At 45.5% G+C, this 20,572-nt stretch overlaps 1 pseudogene; it reads right to left on the reverse strand.

The window, feature by feature from the left end:
• Window positions 1-20,572, reverse strand: part of LOC142297273 (putative cation-transporting ATPase 13A4) — a 332,303-nt pseudogene that overhangs the window by 298,136 nt on the left and 13,595 nt on the right.

The following is a 20,572-nucleotide window of genomic DNA, read 5'->3' on the forward strand; positions in this document are numbered from 1 at the left end:
TTGCCCCTCGTCAGTGCAAAGTATGGGGGTGTCTGATCTGGCTCATGAGAAAGCTATGTGGGGACCACGGGGGAACACTATTCTCCTTAAGGAGACTTTGCAAGCCAGTCTGGCTGCCAGGTAAGGGGACTTATAGCTGCAATGCCCCTAAAATTCCACGGGGGAACACTACTTTGCAAGCCAGTCTGGCTGCCAGGTAAGGGGACTTATAGCTGCAATGCCCCTCTGGGAAATATTCAAATTGTCTCTCCAGTAAAGGAGACAAACTCTAGCACAGCGCCACCTATTGGAAGTAGCGATCCTAAAAGTCACAAGTGGATTTTTGACAATCCTTTGCAATATGACTCAGGATATATAAGCCAGATCAGAATCCCAATTTGCAGACACGGTGTTTCGGGGTGCTTGCCCCTCGTCAGTGCAAAGTATGGGGGTGTCTGATCTGGCTCATGAGAAAGCTATGTGGGGACCACGGGGGAACACTATTCTCCTTAAGGAGACTTTGCAAGCCAGTCTGGCTGCCAGGTAAGGGGACTTATAGCTGCAATGCCCCTAAAATTCCACGGGGGAACACTACTTTGCAAGCCAGTCTGGCTGCCAGGTAAGGGGACTTATAGCTGCAATGCCCCTCTGGGAAATATTCAAATTGTCTCTCCAGTAAAGGAGACAAACTCTAGCACAGCGCCACCTATTGGAAGTAGCGATCCTAAAAGTCACAAGTGGATTTTTGACAATCCTTTGCAATATGACTCAGGATATATAAGCCAGATCAGAATCCCAATTTGCAGACACGGTGTTTCGGGGTGCTTGCCCCTCGTCAGTGCAAAGTATGGGGGTGTCTGATCTGGCTCATGAGAAAGCTATGTGGGGACCACGGGGGAACACTATTCTCCTTAAGGAGACTTTGCAAGCCAGTCTGGCTGCCAGGTAAGGGGACTTATAGCTGCAATGCCCCTAAAATTCCACGGGGGAACACTACTTTGCAAGCCAGTCTGGCTGCCAGGTAAGGGGACTTATAGCTGCAATGCCCCTCTGGGAAATATTCAAATTGTCTCTCCAGTAAAGGAGACAAACTCTAGCACAGCGCCACCTATTGGAAGTAGCGATCCTAAAAGTCACAAGTGGATTTTTGACAATCCTTTGCAATATGACTCAGGATATATAAGCCAGATCAGAATCCCAATTTGCAGACACGGTGTTTCGGGGTGCTTGCCCCTCGTCAGTGCAAAGTATGGGGGTGTCTGATCTGGCTCATGAGAAAGCTATGTGGGGACCACGGGGGAACACTATTCTCCTTAAGGAGACTTTGCAAGCCAGTCTGGCTGCCAGGTAAGGGGACTTATAGCTGCAATGCCCCTAAAATTCCACGGGGGAACACTACTTTGCAAGCCAGTCTGGCTGCCAGGTAAGGGGACTTATAGCTGCAATGCCCCTCTGGGAAATATTCAAATTGTCTCTCCAGTAAAGGAGACAAACTCTAGCACAGCGCCACCTATTGGAAGTAGCGATCCTAAAAGTCACAAGTGGATTTTTGACAATCCTTTGCAATATGACTCAGGATATATAAGCCAGATCAGAATCCCAATTTGCAGACACGGTGTTTCGGGGTGCTTGCCCCTCGTCAGTGCAAAGTATGGGGGTGTCTGATCTGGCTCATGAGAAAGCTATGTGGGGACCACGGGGGAACACTATTCTCCTTAAGGAGACTTTGCAAGCCAGTCTGGCTGCCAGGTAAGGGGACTTATAGCTGCAATGCCCCTAAAATTCCACGGGGGAACACTACTTTGCAAGCCAGTCTGGCTGCCAGGTAAGGGGACTTATAGCTGCAATGCCCCTCTGGGAAATATTCAAATTGTCTCTCCAGTAAAGGAGACAAACTCTAGCACAGCGCCACCTATTGGAAGTAGCGATCCTAAAAGTCACAAGTGGATTTTTGACAATCCTTTGCAATATGACTCAGGATATATAAGCCAGATCAGAATCCCAATTTGCAGACACGGTGTTTCGGGGTGCTTGCCCCTCGTCAGTGCAAAGTATGGGGGTGTCTGATCTGGCTCATGAGAAAGCTATGTGGGGACCACGGGGGAACACTATTCTCCTTAAGGAGACTTTGCAAGCCAGTCTGGCTGCCAGGTAAGGGGACTTATAGCTGCAATGCCCCTAAAATTCCACGGGGGAACACTACTTTGCAAGCCAGTCTGGCTGCCAGGTAAGGGGACTTATAGCTGCAATGCCCCTCTGGGAAATATTCAAATTGTCTCTCCAGTAAAGGAGACAAACTCTAGCACAGCGCCACCTATTGGAAGTAGCGATCCTAAAAGTCACAAGTGGATTTTTGACAATCCTTTGCAATATGACTCAGGATATATAAGCCAGATCAGAATCCCAATTTGCAGACACGGTGTTTCGGGGTGCTTGCCCCTCGTCAGTGCAAAGTATGGGGGTGTCTGATCTGGCTCATGAGAAAGCTATGTGGGGACCACGGGGGAACACTATTCTCCTTAAGGAGACTTTGCAAGCCAGTCTGGCTGCCAGGTAAGGGGACTTATAGCTGCAATGCCCCTAAAATTCCACGGGGGAACACTACTTTGCAAGCCAGTCTGGCTGCCAGGTAAGGGGACTTATAGCTGCAATGCCCCTCTGGGAAATATTCAAATTGTCTCTCCAGTAAAGGAGACAAACTCTAGCACAGCGCCACCTATTGGAAGTAGCGATCCTAAAAGTCACAAGTGGATTTTTGACAATCCTTTGCAATATGACTCAGGATATATAAGCCAGATCAGAATCCCAATTTGCAGACACGGTGTTTCGGGGTGCTTGCCCCTCGTCAGTGCAAAGTATGGGGGTGTCTGATCTGGCTCATGAGAAAGCTATGTGGGGACCACGGGGGAACACTATTCTCCTTAAGGAGACTTTGCAAGCCAGTCTGGCTGCCAGGTAAGGGGACTTATAGCTGCAATGCCCCTAAAATTCCACGGGGGAACACTACTTTGCAAGCCAGTCTGGCTGCCAGGTAAGGGGACTTATAGCTGCAATGCCCCTCTGGGAAATATTCAAATTGTCTCTCCAGTAAAGGAGACAAACTCTAGCACAGCGCCACCTATTGGAAGTAGCGATCCTAAAAGTCACAAGTGGATTTTTGACAATCCTTTGCAATATGACTCAGGATATATAAGCCAGATCAGAATCCCAATTTGCAGACACGGTGTTTCGGGGTGCTTGCCCCTCGTCAGTGCAAAGTATGGGGGTGTCTGATCTGGCTCATGAGAAAGCTATGTGGGGACCACGGGGGAACACTATTCTCCTTAAGGAGACTTTGCAAGCCAGTCTGGCTGCCAGGTAAGGGGACTTATAGCTGCAATGCCCCTAAAATTCCACGGGGGAACACTACTTTGCAAGCCAGTCTGGCTGCCAGGTAAGGGGACTTATAGCTGCAATGCCCCTCTGGGAAATATTCAAATTGTCTCTCCAGTAAAGGAGACAAACTCTAGCACAGCGCCACCTATTGGAAGTAGCGATCCTAAAAGTCACAAGTGGATTTTTGACAATCCTTTGCAATATGACTCAGGATATATAAGCCAGATCAGAATCCCAATTTGCAGACACGGTGTTTCGGGGTGCTTGCCCCTCGTCAGTGCAAAGTATGGGGGTGTCTGATCTGGCTCATGAGAAAGCTATGTGGGGACCACGGGGGAACACTATTCTCCTTAAGGAGACTTTGCAAGCCAGTCTGGCTGCCAGGTAAGGGGACTTATAGCTGCAATGCCCCTAAAATTCCACGGGGGAACACTACTTTGCAAGCCAGTCTGGCTGCCAGGTAAGGGGACTTATAGCTGCAATGCCCCTCTGGGAAATATTCAAATTGTCTCTCCAGTAAAGGAGACAAACTCTAGCACAGCGCCACCTATTGGAAGTAGCGATCCTAAAAGTCACAAGTGGATTTTTGACAATCCTTTGCAATATGACTCAGGATATATAAGCCAGATCAGAATCCCAATTTGCAGACACGGTGTTTCGGGGTGCTTGCCCCTCGTCAGTGCAAAGTATGGGGGTGTCTGATCTGGCTCATGAGAAAGCTATGTGGGGACCACGGGGGAACACTATTCTCCTTAAGGAGACTTTGCAAGCCAGTCTGGCTGCCAGGTAAGGGGACTTATAGCTGCAATGCCCCTAAAATTCCACGGGGGAACACTACTTTGCAAGCCAGTCTGGCTGCCAGGTAAGGGGACTTATAGCTGCAATGCCCCTCTGGGAAATATTCAAATTGTCTCTCCAGTAAAGGAGACAAACTCTAGCACAGCGCCACCTATTGGAAGTAGCGATCCTAAAAGTCACAAGTGGATTTTTGACAATCCTTTGCAATATGACTCAGGATATATAAGCCAGATCAGAATCCCAATTTGCAGACACGGTGTTTCGGGGTGCTTGCCCCTCGTCAGTGCAAAGTATGGGGGTGTCTGATCTGGCTCATGAGAAAGCTATGTGGGGACCACGGGGGAACACTATTCTCCTTAAGGAGACTTTGCAAGCCAGTCTGGCTGCCAGGTAAGGGGACTTATAGCTGCAATGCCCCTAAAATTCCACGGGGGAACACTACTTTGCAAGCCAGTCTGGCTGCCAGGTAAGGGGACTTATAGCTGCAATGCCCCTCTGGGAAATATTCAAATTGTCTCTCCAGTAAAGGAGTTTACAGCATAATTCTACACTGTGTACTGACTACTAGTACTAGTGTCCTGCAGCTTAGATCCTATTGCAATTAATGGGACCTGAGCTGCAGTATCTGACAATTGCCACTACACAATTTTCTTGTAGACCTCCCATGTATGACTCCACTGATCCTGTTTTTTTTGGAATGACTCTATATGAGGTTGCAAACAAAGCCAAGCACCTACAGGTAGAGAAAGACCACAAACTTTTCAGATGCCAACAATTACGGTATGATATATTATATATGGCATTAAAGCATCAAGATGCACTGTTACTATCATGTGACCCATATCCATATCACTACTGTGTACTGTGTTCATTGACTGGAGTCATCAAGTGTCATGATTAATGATGAGCGATCCCTACCGTGCTCAGGTGCTCAGTACTCGATTAGTGCAGTTGGATGCTTGGATTGGTGTGACTGGAGCACCTCAGTATAATAGAAGTCAATGGGGAACTTAAGCATTTTTATTGGAAATCTTCTGGAAAAATGTAAAAATGCTTAAGTCCCCCATTGACTTTAATTATACTTAGGTGCTCGACTCGCGCCAATCTGAACTTCCAAATGCTCTTAATGAGTATTGAGCACCTCAGCATGGCAGTGCTCGCTGATCACTAGTCATGGTGTATCCCAACACCTAAACTCATAATCGTCACTCATGGTAATTCTCCTAATGATGAAATGTCCAACCTACATCTACGCTGTTACTGTGCATGCTCGCACATTCTGGAAGGCAGTATTAATTTTTATTCATTACGTGATTTTATTCTGACTTATTTTGAGAACATAATGATCCTATATCAATAGAGGAGGGCCCAATGAGAGGAGGAAGAAAAAAAAGTGACCCAATAGTTCCTTATGATAAATAGCTCTGCATGTTCTCTGTGTATATATACTGTTGCCTTTTATTCTTTTTGCTTGAACAAGGCCATTTGTGGAAGAAACATCGTTCTTTTTTATTATTATGTGTTACGTGATCAATAAAAAAGATAACCAAGAAAATACCCTGGTCCCTTGGATATATATATATATATATATATATATATATATATATATATATATATATATATATATATATATATATATATATATATATATATATTTTTTAGGGCCACTGTGTTGTCCTAACTGCTCACAGAGGTTGTGATCAGAAGATATACAGTATAGTGTGGAATGTGTTAATACGTCTTCTTTTGTTAAACCATCAAATTAAATGCCAGAATGAGTTTCCTTATGAAAGCATAAAACAATTTGCTGTTGTGTGACTCTAGAAAAACTAGTTTTTCATGTTGAATAATTCTGAGGATAGTATAGTTCATAATAATAATAATAATAATAATAAAGGGTAGATTTATGGTATTTTGTATCATAATTAGTGATGAGCGAACCCGTGGATGTTGGGTTTTGTTGAGTTAGGCCGCACTTTAAAAAAAAGCTTGGTTAAAGACCCAATCTTGACCCAAACGTCACCCCACACGCCGAACCTCCTATAAGTCAATGGAGACCAAAACTTGTGCTCTGAAAAATGGCTGTAAAATGGTTGTAGTAAGGGCTAGGGGAGGGAAGAAGGAAGCAAAAAGAGGGTAAGAGCAGGAAAATTGCCCTGCAAATAAATGTGAATAGGGAAATTACTTAAATGGGTTCTGTCACCATAGCAATCATGGTTACATAGGAATTAAATGAATAAACTAAAAATTAAGAGTGCCCCCACAGAAACTGACTCACAATTCAGCCACAAAGCAACAATTCTCAAAAAGACCCTTACATAGCCTATATTCTCAAAGCGTCCAGCTGAAAAATTTGAAACGCCGCCATCTTTGGCGCGAATATTTCCCACTCGAGCGTCTTCCCCGAGCAGGGAAGGCGCGAAATCGAAGACCCACCCCCAATATGCGGAAGTGCTAGAAAGAACCAAGGGGGGGCGGGTGAAAGCCTGCCTAATGTAGCCGAGGGCATAAAAAGCAGGGACGCCTGGACTCTGCAACATATCCGGTTCCTGGAAGTCTGCCAGCAAGCATGTCCGTCCCGTCCGGTGATGCCAAGATTCACGAGCCCATGCCAGGAACGGCGGCGTGGGTGGAAGCCCGGACCGCACAAATGTGCTGCCGCCTTCAAACCCAGGTCTGGTTCTTGATGGAGCGCTGGGTGGCCGAGATGGAGGAAGTGTCGGTGGCCGTGCGGAGACGCGAGGTGGAGGCAGTGTTGGAGGAGCAGGTAAGCGACCCACGCCCCTGTGTCCGAGAAGGACCGGCCGCTGCGGCTGAGGGGCCCGGCCTGCGTCCGCTCACCCTCCTGCCTCCCTGGCCATCCGTACCGGTTGCTGTTGCCCCTCCGCTCGGTCCGCTACCCCCAACATCGGTAGAGGAATCTAACCCGCCCGCCCTAGAGGACTGGCCTGGGGGCGTTGTCCGGGAATGTCCTCTATCCCTCCCACTGCCATGGAAGATCCCGCGGGAGGTGCCCGTCCGCGACAAGAAGCCGTCGGCCCTGGAAGTGGCTGCACCCGAGACCGTCCCGCCCCCGGCAGTCCGCCTGGCCATGGAGGAACCGGCCACTGCGGACCCAAAGGCCCAATCGGTGAGGCCAGCTGTCCCTGAGTCCCATGCCTTAGCTGAGGCTGCGCCGGGCCGTCACTGCCAAGCAGCAGTTCAGGCCACGTCACCGCAGGACCCCCACAAGAGAGTACCGGTTGTGGCTGGTGTGGGCACGGTCCAGCGGGGCCCGACCCGAGCGCAGGGGCATGCCAGTGCCCCTTACTGGGACAGGGAGCCAAGCCAGTTGGGCCGAGAAATCGCCGCCAGGGAGCAGCAGAGGGCCGAAGTAATGGCGCGAGTGATTAAAGAAAAGGATGCTCTCCACAACGCCATCTTTCGGGTGCGGGGCTCGGTGTATGAAGGCCAAGTCCGGAAGTTTGACCCACAAAGGGGGTTCGGTTTTATTTACGAACCGGGCCAGGAGGCCGAAATGTTTGTGGCTCACCGCGACGTTAACTCACACCTCCCTACGGGCCACCCAGGTCGCGATCTGTTGCCGGGCGACCTGGTAACCTACACCCGACACTGCGGGGAGAGGGGCTGGTTCGCCCTAGATGTTAAACAGAGGGAGAGCCGCGGTGTGCAAATGCAGCCCCAGCCCCCTCCTCCACCGAGCCGTCCGGATATCGAGCTGGAAGAGGTCCTGGATGAGTGTGACCTCAAATAGTGGCAGCGGTCCGCCGTTGCAGCCAAGTTGTCCCCCGTTGGGACCCTCAGCACTTTGAATGAATCTGAATCAACCGAAGTTCTCACCTGATTGTCGTCAGTGATTATCCCGGCCGTTGCCGGCAAGTTGTCCCCGGAGGGACTCTATGTGTTTACCACCCACATGAGAAACTGCTCATGAACATGGCCAAGAACAGGCAGGCCACCCATGAACTTGTGGGTTTGTAAATAGTTTGGTGGGCCGTTTTCCGTCCGTGCCACCTCCGGAGAGGCAGATTGGAGGAAGGGTCCGCAGCAGAGCAGGCTAGGGCCCAGCCACCACCTGGACTGGTGGCCATCCTCCAGGGGTCAGGGGTCCCCCTGGACATGGGGTCCCCTGAAGTGACAGCCGGGTGCGAGACACCGTACCCGTTCCCGCTTGGGTAACCTGGACCAGGACTGGGGTAAAGGGGTGCTGCCCATTTCTTAGGGGCAGCATCAATGATCAGGTTATTTGGGTGGGGGAGCGGATGACCATGAACCCGTCCATTTAATAAAAATGTTTGAAACATTAAAGCAATGCACCTCCCGTAAGGGAATATCTAAAAATATACGTATGTTGAATGTTTAAATATGTTATTTATCTTTTTACAGTTTTGAAAAATAAAACCGATGATGGACGGGCAGCCCACGGACGGTCTGCGTTTTACCAAGGGGGAGTGTGATGCCCTGGACTAGCCAGGTAGTCACATACATACCAACATACACACCCCCACCCTAGGCAGTTACAGCAGTCAATCAAAAACCCTTGTTGCCTCCCTCCAGGGTCTGATGTCCACACCAGGTGGGGCAGAGCCAGGCGGTTGGCCCCACCCACCGAGGAGTTCACAGGACTGGAGGCGGGAAAAGTGACAGTTCAGTCTTAGAGGTGAAAGTGAGAGGAGTGAACACTTGAGGTGTCTGGGTTAGAGCCCAGACACTGACAGCAAGGTTGGCAGACGGTGGTGGCCGTCTGCAGGAGTTGGTGGAACTCCGCAGAGCCATAAGGACCGGGGTCGGGCGTCAGCCCGCGGGTACCGGACCGGGGAACGGAGTGAAGCTAAGCACACAGGCAGGGCCATCGGACCCCGACCAGACTTGGAGCCACCGTCAATAGTCAAATCCAAATGTGACAGGAACCCCCGGGGTTCCCTAACAACCAAGTCCCGATTGAAGGCAACCGCTCACACCGTGAGGATATACAGCCTCTGTCACAGGCTAGAGATCCAAGGGCCAGCGCCTGCGGGCTCCTACGGCACCTATACACCGGGGAGCGGACTACCAGTGGGCAACTACAGGAGTCAAGAACATTTACAAAGGTGCAGGGAAAGACAGCCACCATCAGCCATCCGGGGAGAGCACAACATCAACACTGCAGCCGGCTGCGGGACCCGTCCATCCGGCCGTTTTGGTTTTCCAGAGACTTTGTCAGTGATTGTCTGAGTGAGTACACCAGTGCCGTCCGGCACCGCGCCGCACAGTCCCTGCACCCCAGCCATCCAGCCTCCCCGCTACACCACCGGGCCCCGGGATCACCACACCCCCTACCCACGGAGGGGACAACATCCCCGCTGCACCCTACCATCTCTCCCGGGATCCCCGTTACCAGCAGCGGTGGTGCTATCATCACCACGTCCCATGGGTGGCGTCACAAACAATCTCCCTAACCAAAACCACCCCTTTTCACTCAGCGCTGCTCAAGTCCCCGGGTCTGGTCCACCGCTCGAGCCACCGAGCAGCAGCAGCAGAAGCTCCGGACCCGAGCGTGGTGAGCGCGCCCCGCCGCCCGCGACACTTGCCCCAGATGGTATTAAAGCTAATTAAAGTAGCTGATATTACGGTTGTTTGCATCAGGCCATATTAGAGCAGTAGTGCACCAAGCGGTATTAGAGCAGTAGTGCACTAGACTATACTGGATAAGTTTGCATCAGTTGGTATTAAAGCTGATTAAAGCATCCAATATTACAGTTGTTGTTACCAGGTCGTAATAGAGAAGTATTGAAGCAGGCGGTATTAGAGCAGTAGTGCACCAGGCTATATTAGAGCTGTTTGCACCAAGTGATATTAGAGTTGATCAAAGCAGCCAGTATTACAGCAGTATTGCACCAGGTGGTATAGAGAAGTAGTGCAACAGGTTGTATTAAAGAAGTATTGCACCAGGTGGCATTAGAGCAATATTGTACTAGGCAGTATTAGAACAGTAGTTCACCAGACTTTATTTGAGCTGTTTGCACTAGGAGGTATTAAAGCTGATTAAACCAGGTGGCTTTAGGGCACTCTTCACTGCACCAAAATCAGAACGCAAAATTTTGCCACAATCTATGATCCCACTTTTATACAGGCCAGGTCATGTGGTGTGCCAGCCAAAAACAGGCATGCCATTATATAACATGGCTATGATGGCTCCAGAAGTACCCACAGCCTAAAAGCTTGTTGATTGGCTGGTTTATTCGCCAAGCAAACTTGAACAGTAACATGGACATCTGGTTGGAAGTCCATGTTCAACTTACAAGATTGAATCACCCTCTTTTTTCCTTATTAAAAATAATAAATTAATTAAAAAATACACACTGCATTGTTGTGTCTGAAAAACGTCAATCTATCAAAATATAAAATTAATTATGCAAATCTGAAAAAGCCATAATGAGAAAAATAAATCTAAACGCCAAAACTGGGTTGTTTTTGATTTCTACAACTGTGAATAATGCAATGAGACAATCAAAATGTTGTATGTACTTAAAGTACTATTAATAGAAATGTCAGTTTGTTCCACAAAAATGAATCTTCACACAGCTCTATTGATCACAACATAAAACGTCATTGGCTTCCAAAAATAACAATACAATTTTATTTTTTTTTATATATATATTTACTAATTTCTGGGGTTTTTTTAAATTTGGGATAATTTTTATGTACAGTTGAAACCAGAAGTTTACATACACTATCTATAAAGACACATGCATGTTTTTCTCACTATCTGAAAAGATTTTGCGGTATCATTTATAGTCTCTGAAGAAAAGGCCAAGAAAGAAAAAAAAATCTGCCAGGGTATGTAAACTTTTGAGCACAACTGTACATATATAATGATTTTAAAGGCAAACTGTAAAACATATGACTTTTACAAGAAGTAGAGGAAAAAACAAGAGCACAATGGAAAGTTGCAGAGTTGTGAATAGAACAAAAAATTGTAAGCTGAACAATTGTTCACCTTCCAGCCATCTCCCTTGATTTCACAATACACAAGAATGCTCACCTTGGCCAACAACTCATGTTGTCAGGAAGAACAAAATTATCAACCACCAAAATTCAGCAAGCTACATCATTCTTTCCTCAACATCATTCGTCAGGGGAAGTCTAGAGGCCCCTGTATAACATTATACTGTCTTGACAATATTGATGAGTTCACCCTTAACTTTAATGAGTATTTGGCACTAGGGATGAGTGAACTCCAACGAAAAAGTTCAAGGTTCATACCCTTTTAAAAAAAGTTGGTGTTCAAGTTCAGGTACTATTCATATGCTAATAACGTTTGTTGAAATGCCAAGGTAAAGCAGACAGTTTGGGGATTGTATTATCAGGCTGGGAAGGTCCAAGTATTCATTAGATGCGACAATTCTGCCCCTTTAACTGGCACTTCCTTTGCCCTGGTGTGGTGGCATCGGGGTGATAGTTTTGGGGTTGATGTCAGCTGTGAATTGACAGCTTGCATTAAGTCTAGGGGTTAATAATGGAGACACATCTATCAGACACTCCCTTTACTAATCCAGTAAGTATAGAGTTATTTTAACAAACACTCCCCCACACTCTCTCGATCACCTATTTATTAAATAAAAAAAAAACCTGGAACATCTGATGTAATCCAGTAGAGTAACATCCCATGATGCCTACCGATTTCTAGGGAGCATCGTTCTAAGAACATTCTCAGAACGTGGCTCCAAAAGGTCACACCCGGCGAGCTGCAAGTATAGAATTTCTCACAAGTGTGAGAAATTCCCGGCTGCTGCTAAGTGGCAGTGACCTATGGAGCCTCGTTTGTGAATGTTCTTTTAGGAAGGGCCAAATAACCATGGTCCCATTCAGCCTGATAATGGCAGCCTCCAGCTTTCTGCTTTACCTTTGTTGGTTATCAAAAATAGGGCAGAGCACACTCCTTTTTTATATTATTTATTTGAATAATTTAAAAAACGGCTTGGGATTCTCTCTATTTTTGATAACCAGCCAAGGTAAAGCTGACAGCTGAGGGTTGTTTTTTTTATTTATTTAATCCCTATAAACATTTGTTTGCCCCCATTTTGCTTACTTTTACAACACCCTAGCCATTACTACAACCATTTTACAGCCATTTTAGACCACAGAAATTCGTGTCTCCATTGACTGATATGAAGTTTGGGGTCTGTGGTCAAGTTTGGGCCAAGTCCAGGTACTGAACCAAACTTTTAAATAAAATCCAGCCAAACTCGGCAAACCCGAACTTCCACGGGTCTACTCATCCCTTTTGGGGACTTATTTCATTTCTACTTTTTTAGTAATCCCCATTTTTATTGAATCATACCTTAGTAGCAACGAATAACAGAAAATGCAAGAATAAAACACCTAGACATGAAAGCAAGCAATAACTCCTACCTCCGTTTCTTTGAAGCACAGACACCATGACATTGTTGTGGGATTCCACCATGTGATGTAGTTTAACAGATTGCTGAAATAAACCAAAAAAGTAAAGTGCAAAGCAAGAACATGAATTGCATTTTTATAGTTTATTGCTTCAGTATATGTTATTACATGTTATAAAAGAAAGTAAAAAAACTTACCATTCTCAACATGTAAATTGTTGCAAGAATAGAAAAAATACTTAGAAGTAATATGGCCATTGAGTATTCAATATAACCCGTTGCAAGCCACGTAGTTAATGAGTACATTTCAAAACAGTAAAATGGGTTTAAAATCTGTTAAAAGAAAGAAATAGAAAATTATACTCTAACTAGAAACTACCATCTCTACACCTTTCTTTATCTATTTATAGTTGGTATACATTATTTACTTTATGGATTGCTATTTTTATTATTATTGCAGGTGTATATATATATATACTAGAAGGTGGCCCGATTCTACGCATCGGGTATTCTAGAATTTACGTATTGTGTAGTTCATGTATGATTTTTGTTATATATATATATATATATAGATGTTGTGGTGTGTAGTTACCAAGTGTTGGTGTAGGGCGCTGTACATGTTCTGAGTGTCGCGGGGGGTGAGAGCGGTGTTGTATGTGTGTTGCGTGTGTTGCGTTGTTTGTGGAGCGCTGTGTGTCTGTAGCGTTGTGTGTGTGTGTGTGTTGTGCGGTTTGTGTGTGTGTGGTGTGTTTTGGGGGGAGGTATGTTTTGAGCAATGTGTGTTGTGCAGTATGTGCGTATATTTGTGTGTGCAGCGTTGTCTGTGTGTGTGGGTGTCTGTGTAGGGCGTTGTTTGTGATTCCTAGTGTGTGTGTGTTGTGCAGTGCGCGTGCGTGTGTGTGTTGGGGGGAGGTGTGCACCTCCCATCGTGCTCTATCCCCCATGCTGCGCACCCCCCATCGTGCTGCATCTCCCATGCTGTGCACTCCCAAACGTGCTCCATCCGCCATGCTGCGCACTCCCAAACGTGGTCCATCCGCCATGCTGCGCACTCCCAAACGTGCTCCATCCGCCATACTGCGCACTCCCCATCGTGCTGCATCCCCCATGCTGCGCACTCCCAAACGTGCTCCATCCGCCATGCTGCGCACTCCCCATCGTGCTCTATCCGCCAGGCTGCACACTCCCAAACGTGCTCCATCCGCCATGCTGCGCACCCCCTATCATGCTCCATCCGCCATGCTGCGCACTCCCCATCGTGCTCTATCCGCCATGCTGCGCACTCCCAAAAGTGCTCCATCCGCCATGCTGCGCACTCCCAAACGTGCTCCATCCGCCATGCTGCGCACTCCCAAACGTGGTCCACCCGCCATGCTGCGCACTCCCAAACGTGCTCCATCCACCATGCTGCGCACTCCCAAACGTGCTCCATCCGCCATACTGCGCACTCCCCATCGTGCACCATCTGGCATGCTGCGCACTCCCAAACGTGCTCCATCCGCCATGCTGCGCACTCCCAAACGTGCTCCATCCGCCATGCTGCGCACTCCCAAACGTGCTCCATCCGCCATGCTGCGCACTCCCAAACGTGCTCCATCCGCGAGAGGCCAATCCGTGTGGGGGGGCGGGGCCATGGCGAGCCCAGCGGCCAATCAGCTTTGTGTCACCGTAAGGACACAATTTCGGAGCATGACAGACAGACAGATAGACAGACAGACAGACACAGAATAAGGCAATTGTATATATAGATAGATATATATATATATATATATATATATATATATATATATATATATATATATATATATATATATATATATACACACACACACAGGGTGGTCCAAAAGTAGGTGGACAGTATATGTGTACTAGGGTTATCAAACATGGTGTAAAGTGAAACTGACTCAGTTGCCCTTGGAAACCACTCAGATTCCACTTTTCATTCTTCAAAAACTTTGGAAAATGAAAGGTGGTATCTGATTGGTTACTAAGGGCAACTGAGTCTGTTTCACTTTACACCATGTTTGATAACCCTATTACACATGCTGTCCACCTACTTTTGGACCACCCTGCAGATATAGACTTTTTATTTTTTTTTATATATATATATATATATATATATATATATATATACAGTGCTGGCCAAAAGTATTGGCACCCCTGCAATTCTGTCAGATAATACTCAGTTTCTTCTTGAAAATGATTGCAATCACAAACTCTTTGGTATTATTATCTTCATTTATTTTGCTTTCAATAAAAAAACACAAAAGAGAATGACACAAGAATCAAATCATTGATCATTTCACACAAAACTCCAAAAATGGGCCAGACAAAAGTATTGGCACCCTTAGCCTAATACTTGGTTGCACAACCTTTAGCCAAAATAACTGGGAACAACCGCTTCCGGTAACCATCAATGAGTTTCTTACAATGCTCTGCAGGAATTTTAGACCATTCTTCTTTGGCAAAATGCTCCAGGTCCCTGAGATTTGAAGGGTGCCTTCTCCAAACTGCCATTTTGAGATCTCTCCACAGGTGTTCTATGGGATTCAGGTCTAGACTCATTGCTGGCCACTTTAGTAGTCTCCAGTGCTTTCTCTCAAACCATTTTCTAGTGTTTTTTGAAGTGTGTTTTGGGTCATTGTCCTTCTGGAACACCCATGACCTCTGAGGGAGACCCAGCTTTCTCACACTGGGCCCTACTTTATGCTGCAAAATTTGTTGGTAGTCCTCACACTTCATAATTCCATGCACACAGTCAAGCAGTCCAGTGCCAGAGGCAGCAAAGCAACCCCAAAACATCAGGGAACCTCCGCCATGTTTGACTGTAGGGACCGTGTTCTTTTCTTTGAATGCCTCTTTTTTTTCCTGTAAACTTTGTGTTGATGGCTTTTCCCAAAAAGCTCTATTTTTGTCTCATCTGACCAGAGAACATTCTTCCAAAACGTTTTAGGCTTTCTCAGGTAAGTTTTGGCAAACTCCAGCCTGGCTTTTTTATGTCTTGGGGTAAGAAGTGGGGTCATCCTGGGAATCCTACCATACAGTCCCTTTTCATTCAGACGCCGACGGATAGTACGGGTTGATACTGTTGTACCCTCGGACTGCAGGGCAGATTGAACTTGTTTGGATGTTAGTCGAGGTTGTTTATCCACCATCCGCACAATCTTGCGTTGAAATATCTCGTCAATTTTTCTTTTCCTTCCACATCTAGGGACGTTAGCCACAGTGCCATGTGCTTTAAACTTCTTGATGACACTGTGCACCGTAGACACAGGAACTTTCAGGTCTTTGGAGATGGACTTGTAGCCTTGAGATTGCTCATGCTTCCTCACAATTTGGATTCTCAAGTCCTCAGACAGTTCTTTGGTCTTCTTTAATCCATGCCAACTGGCTGCAAGTGTGATTTAGTTATTGCCAACACCTGTTAGGTGCCACAGGTAAGTTACAGGTGCTGTTAATTATACAAATTAGAGAAGCATCACAGGATTTTTCAAACAGTGCCAATACTTTTGTCTACCCCCTTTTTTATGTTTGGTGTGGAATTATATCCAGTTTGGCTTTATGACAATTTTTTTTATTTTTTTTCATTGAAGACAAATTAAATGAAGATAATAATACCAAAGACTTTGTTATTGCAATCATTTTCAAGAAGAAACTGAGTATTATCTGACAGAATTGCAGGGGTGCCAATACTTTTGGCCAGCACTGTATGTTCACACGATGCATTTTTGCTGCTTTTTTTTTCCTGTAGCCACAACCTGCTCTCTTTGCAGTAAAAAAGCTGCTTCCAAAAAGCAGATTTTGCTGTATTTTTGCTGAGCTTTTGTTGCATTTTTTTGGTGTGTCATTTGTATACAGTACATATTTATTAAAGTTAGCTTCATTTATCACAAAAGCAACAAAAACGCAGTGGTTTCATTTTTGCACGTTCTCATTGTTTTCAATGGTGAAATAAAACTGCAAAAACTCTGAAAAAAATGTATTTAAAAAAACTCAGTAGTTTTCCATTTCAGTCAGGGGGGAAAATAACAATCACTTGATATTCTGAAATCTCATCACTTTTGCTGGGACTGCATAAAACTCAGGAAGAAATGGTGCAAAAAAACACAGGAAAACCACAACATGTGAACAAAGCCTAAGGGGAACTTTGCACACTGTGACATCGCAGGCCGATGCTGTGATGCCGATTGCGATAGTCCCCGCCCCCGTCGCAGCAGCGATATGTGGTGATAGCTGGCGTAGCGAAAATTATCGCTACGCCAGCTTCACACACACACTCACCTGCCGTGCGACGTCCCTGTGGTCGGCGACCCGCCTCCTTGTTAAGGGGGCGGGTCGTGCGCCATCACTGCGACGTCACACAGCAGGCGGCCAATCGGAGCGCAGGGGCGGAGATGAGCAGGATGTAAACATCCTGCCCACCTCCTTCCTTCCGCATAACCTACAGAAGCCGCGGTGACGCCGGTAGGAGATGTTCCTCGCTCTTGCGACTTCACACACAGCGATGTGTGCTGCCGCAGGAGCGAGGAACAACATCGGACCATCGCGTCAGCGTAATTATGAATTACGCCGACGCTGCACCAATGATACGATTACGACGCTTTTGCGCTCGTTAATCGTATCATCTAGGCTTTACACACTGCGATGTCGCATGCGATGCCGGATGTGCGTCACTTTCAATTTGACCCCACCGACATCGCACCTGCAATGTCGCAGTGTGCAAAGTGCCCCTAAGGCTTTGTGCTCACGTAAACGCGGAATATTCTGCAGCGATTTGACAGCACATGTGCGCTTCAAAACGCTGCAGAAACAATGCATAATGGATGCCGTGTTACAGCAGAATAAATGCCGAATTCATGCGCTCGGGATGCTGTCCCCACCATAGACAGAGTGGGAGCTGCATCCAAAGCGCACTAATTAATTGACATGCTGCTTTTTGTAGGCATGGATTTGGGTCAAAATTTTGGCATCCAAATCGCTACGTTCAAAAAAGCAATGTGCGCACGGATTATGCACAATCTACATAGATTGTGCTGGGGACACAGGACACATGAATTTACGCAACGTGCGCACAAGCCCTAAGAGTCAGGATTATTTCTGGACCTCTGAATGGGGCAAATCTCAAGACCTGCAATTTCATCATTGTTCAGAACTTGAACATGGGATATCCACCTCTGTGAGATACTGCATAATGTTTCATTGTTATATTTTTTGGCGTATGATATAAAATATAATATCATCAGGTCAATAAGACTAATTGTTATTTATGTGTATAAGCAATGTTTCTCTTTGGTTGACTAAAGCCCTATCATAGAGCAGAATTGTTATATTAGGGGACAGTCACACTGGCGAATGACTCGCATGAGTGCAATGCTAGAAAATCATGCATTGCACTTGGCCCCATGTAAGACTGCTGCAGCTCAGATCTGCCAGCTTTTCATCTGCCCTAATCGAACTGAGGAAAAAAATTGCAGCATGCTGCAATTGTCAGCGAGAGCCGTGTCGCTTTCACTCATACAAGTCTATGGGTGCAAGAGAAACATTGACCTGCACTCGGATGACATCCAAGTGCAGTGTGATATAGACACAGGCTCACAATGGAGGAGATAGGGGGGATTAATCCCTGCCTCTCCTCCGGAGCTATAATCCGATCGTAGGAATGGACCACAGTTGTATGACACTCGGACCACACTCGCAGCAGAGCCTGAGCCGAGTGTCATTAGCATATCACATAAACGTTCTCGCATCAGAAGCGATATGCAACTGTGACTCCAGCCTTAAGGCCCCGTCACACACAACGACTTATCTAACGATATATCGCCGGGGTCACGGATTCCGTGACGCATATCCGGCATCGTTAACGATGTCGTTGCGTGTGACACCAATGAACTGCCGTTAACAATCAAAAATACTCACCTTATCGTTGATCGATCACTTTCAAAATATCGTTGGTTGTTGAGGTCGCAGGTTGTTTGTCGTTCCCGAGGCAGCACACATCGCTACATGTGACACCCTGGGAACGATGAACTACAGCTTACCTGCGGCCGCCGGCAATGAGGAAGGAAGGAGGTGGGTGGGCTGTTACGGCCGCTCATCTCCGCCCCTCCGCTTCTATTGGGCAGCCGCTTAGCGACGCCACTGTGACGCCTTTAGAAAGGAGGCGGTTCACCTGCAACAGCGACGTCGCTAAGCAGGTAAGTCTGTGTGACGGCCCCTAACGATTTTGTGCACCACGGGCAACGATTTGCCCGTGACGCCCAAACGACGGGGGGCGGTACGCTTGCTAGCGATATCGTTAACGATATCGCTGCGTGTAACGGGGCCTTTAGTCTCAGTAATCTACCTAGAGGGTCACCAAGAGTCCAGAAATTCCAGGATACTCTAAAAATAGGACATTTTTTTGTCGTCTGTATAAAAAATGTAAGGCAAACCTGATTTTTCTGATGCTACAGAAACTTATACTTTTACCATTTACAGTTAATGCAGCTGATGTGTTTATATCAGAATTATGGGCTGTGGACATGGATCATTGATAATCATAATGATTTATTATGGTTTTCTACTGTGTGCGAAAAAAAATATTATCTGTCTGTGATTTTTATGATAGGCTGTCCAGAAAAAAATAAAAAGTAAAGTTGGCAACCCTGTTGATCAGTTACCCATTTTCATTGTTTGGTTATTGACATCATCATAATATATTATTATGAATATTACTTTTCCAGTGCTGAAACCAACATAGAAAACAAATCGTGATTCAATAGGAAAGAGATTTTTCCTAGAAAATTAGTTTTCGGTGATGTAAGTGAAATATACTATATATTTACTGGACTACAAGGATATGTTAATAAACTAGGCTTACAGTGCTTAAAAGGAATGCATTTTATTGATTTACCTCCTTAAATAGAAGCTTCCATATTGGGGTTATTTCTACTTCAATTGTATTTGGTCCACACAATTTTTGTCTATAATTACAAGATAGCAAAAATAACAATTGAGAATACTTTCATGTAGGCAATCAGCTCCATATACATTTCAATACATTGATATATTTATTAGATTTCAACTTCACTAAGACAATTTCTTGGTTGATTATTAACTCATATCATTATATTATATTTTATTTTAAACTTCTCTTTCTCACACCCATCCATATCCCTTTGCACCATTCCGTTTGATATTCCTGGCAGATAAGTCTTTTTTAACTCCACCAACATGCTTGTAACTTAAGCAAGAAATTATATTTCAAATATTTAGCGTTTAAGCGGATATTACTTTCTAGCTTATGTATAGATTCCAGTGTTCTGCAAATAAGGAGAACCAAGTGCAAATATGCCCTATGTAACTGCTGAAGAGTGCTGAATGTTGAAAAGTAAATACACCAAAGAAAATTGTGGAGGTTGGAGAAGGTGTGCGCATATCAACGGCTATGACGACTTGCCATGGTGCACTCACCCCATATAATCCAGAATAGGTAAAAACGTAATAGGTAAAACCTTTAAAATTCTTGAGGAATCTACATAAACAGATCAGATGGTTACTTAGTATGGAAACCTAACATATTTTGTTGAGAATGAATTGTAGCAATGAACCATGTTGCATAACCATATATTTTGTCACTGTTAGCTGAGCAGCCACTAAAAATGCAGTTTGCCTGACTACTGTACATTTTTTGTACTTTTTTGATACTATATATTGGAGTCCATAGTGCCAATTTTTGGGGGTTTTTTAGATATTTTTGTCCCTTGCCGTGCCATCTTGTGGTGCTTAATTGCACTATTTCTATTACTTTTTATCTTGGTTTTTAAAATTTTTCACTAATAAACTTTCACTTTTCTACTGTGTATTTTTGTATTGGCTATTTTTTTTAGGGATACTTGGGGTACTTTGCACATTGCGACATTGCACCTGCGATATCATCGGGGTCAAATCGAAAGTGACGCACATAATAATAATAATAATTAATAATAATTTTATTCATTTACGGTATATAACGCTATTAATTCCACAGCACTTTACATACATCAAGAACACTGTCCCCA

The sequence above is a fragment of the Anomaloglossus baeobatrachus genome, chromosome 3 (assembly GCF_048569485.1).
Source record: "Anomaloglossus baeobatrachus isolate aAnoBae1 chromosome 3, aAnoBae1.hap1, whole genome shotgun sequence".
NCBI lineage: Eukaryota > Metazoa > Chordata > Amphibia > Anura > Aromobatidae > Anomaloglossus > Anomaloglossus baeobatrachus.